Here is a 2521-nt window from a genome sequence, read left to right as displayed (position 1 = left end):
CCCCCCCACCCCCCCCCCCCCCCACCCCCCCCCCCCCCCACCCCCCCCCCCCCCCACCCCCCCCCCCCCCCACCCCCCCCCCCCCCCACCCCCCCCCCCCCCCACCCCCCCCCCCCCCCACCCCCCCCCCCCCCCACCCCCCCCCCCCCCCACCCCCCCCCCCCCCCACCCCCCCCCCCCCCCACCCCCCCCCCCCCCCACCCCCCCCCCCCCCCACCCCCCCCCCCCCCCACCCCCCCCCCCCCCCACCCCCCCCCCCCCCCACCCCCCCCCCCCCCCACCCCCCCCCCCCCCCACCCCCCCCCCCCCCCACCCCCCCCCCCCCCCACCCCCCCCCCCCCCCACCCCCCCCCCCCCCCACCCCCCCCCCCCCCCACCCCCCCCCCCCCCCACCCCCCCCCCCCCCCACCCCCCCCCCCCCCCACCCCCCCCCCCCCCCACCCCCCCCCCCCCCCACCCCCCCCCCCCCCCACCCCCCCCCCCCCCCACCCCCCCCCCCCCCCACCCCCCCCCCCCCCCACCCCCCCCCCCCCCCACCCCCCCCCCCCCCCACCCCCCCCCCCCCCCACCCCCCCCCCCCCCCACCCCCCCCCCCCCCCACCCCCCCCCCCCCCCACCCCCCCCCCCCCCCACCCCCCCCCCCCCCCACCCCCCCCCCCCCCCACCCCCCCCCCCCCCCACCCCCCCCCCCCCCCACCCCCCCCCCCCCCCACCCCCCCCCCCCCCCACCCCCCCCCCCCCCCACCCCCCCCCCCCCCCACCCCCCCCCCCCCCCACCCCCCCCCCCCCCCACCCCCCCCCCCCCCCACCCCCCCCCCCCCCCACCCCCCCCCCCCCCCACCCCCCCCCCCCCCCACCCCCCCCCCCCCCCACCCCCCCCCCCCCCCACCCCCCCCCCCCCCCACCCCCCCCCCCCCCCACCCCCCCCCCCCCCCACCCCCCCCCCCCCCCACCCCCCCCCCCCCCCACCCCCCCCCCCCCCCACCCCCCCCCCCCCCCACCCCCCCCCCCCCCCACCCCCCCCCCCCCCCACCCCCCCCCCCCCCCACCCCCCCCCCCCCCCACCCCCCCCCCCCCCCACCCCCCCCCCCCCCCACCCCCCCCCCCCCCCACCCCCCCCCCCCCCCACCCCCCCCCCCCCCCACCCCCCCCCCCCCCCACCCCCCCCCCCCCCCACCCCCCCCCCCCCCCACCCCCCCCCCCCCCCACCCCCCCCCCCCCCCACCCCCCCCCCCCCCCACCCCCCCCCCCCCCCACCCCCCCCCCCCCCCACCCCCCCCCCCCCCCACCCCCCCCCCCCCCCACCCCCCCCCCCCCCCACCCCCCCCCCCCCCCACCCCCCCCCCCCCCCACCCCCCCCCCCCCCCACCCCCCCCCCCCCCCACCCCCCCCCCCCCCCACCCCCCCCCCCCCCCACCCCCCCCCCCCCCCACCCCCCCCCCCCCCCACCCCCCCCCCCCCCCACCCCCCCCCCCCCCCACCCCCCCCCCCCCCCACCCCCCCCCCCCCCCACCCCCCCCCCCCCCCACCCCCCCCCCCCCCCACCCCCCCCCCCCCCCACCCCCCCCCCCCCCCACCCCCCCCCCCCCCCACCCCCCCCCCCCCCCACCCCCCCCCCCCCCCACCCCCCCCCCCCCCCACCCCCCCCCCCCCCCACCCCCCCCCCCCCCCACCCCCCCCCCCCCCCACCCCCCCCCCCCCCCACCCCCCCCCCCCCCCACCCCCCCCCCCCCCCACCCCCCCCCCCCCCCACCCCCCCCCCCCCCCACCCCCCCCCCCCCCCACCCCCCCCCCCCCCCACCCCCCCCCCCCCCCACCCCCCCCCCCCCCCACCCCCCCCCCCCCCCACCCCCCCCCCCCCCCACCCCCCCCCCCCCCCACCCCCCCCCCCCCCCACCCCCCCCCCCCCCCACCCCCCCCCCCCCCCACCCCCCCCCCCCCCCACCCCCCCCCCCCCCCACCCCCCCCCCCCCCCACCCCCCCCCCCCCCCACCCCCCCCCCCCCCCACCCCCCCCCCCCCCCACCCCCCCCCCCCCCCACCCCCCCCCCCCCCCACCCCCCCCCCCCCCCACCCCCCCCCCCCCCCACCCCCCCCCCCCCCCACCCCCCCCCCCCCCCACCCCCCCCCCCCCCCACCCCCCCCCCCCCCCACCCCCCCCCCCCCCCACCCCCCCCCCCCCCCACCCCCCCCCCCCCCCACCCCCCCCCCCCCCCACCCCCCCCCCCCCCCACCCCCCCCCCCCCCCACCCCCCCCCCCCCCCACCCCCCCCCCCCCCCACCCCCCCCCCCCCCCACCCCCCCCCCCCCCCACCCCCCCCCCCCCCCACCCCCCCCCCCCCCCACCCCCCCCCCCCCCCACCCCCCCCCCCCCCCACCCCCCCCCCCCCCCACCCCCCCCCCCCCCCACCCCCCCCCCCCCCCACCCCCCCCCCCCCCCACCCCCCCCCCCCCCCACCCCCCCCCCCCCCCACCCCCCCCCCCCCCCACCCCCCCCCCCCCCCACCCCCCCCCCCCCCCAC

Source organism: Sphaerodactylus townsendi, linkage group LG15 (genome assembly GCF_021028975.2).
Source record: "Sphaerodactylus townsendi isolate TG3544 linkage group LG15, MPM_Stown_v2.3, whole genome shotgun sequence".
Taxonomy (NCBI): Eukaryota; Metazoa; Chordata; class Lepidosauria; order Squamata; family Sphaerodactylidae; genus Sphaerodactylus; species Sphaerodactylus townsendi.
The sequence above is the reverse complement of the archived record's forward strand: the minus strand, read 5'-3'. Positions refer to the sequence as shown.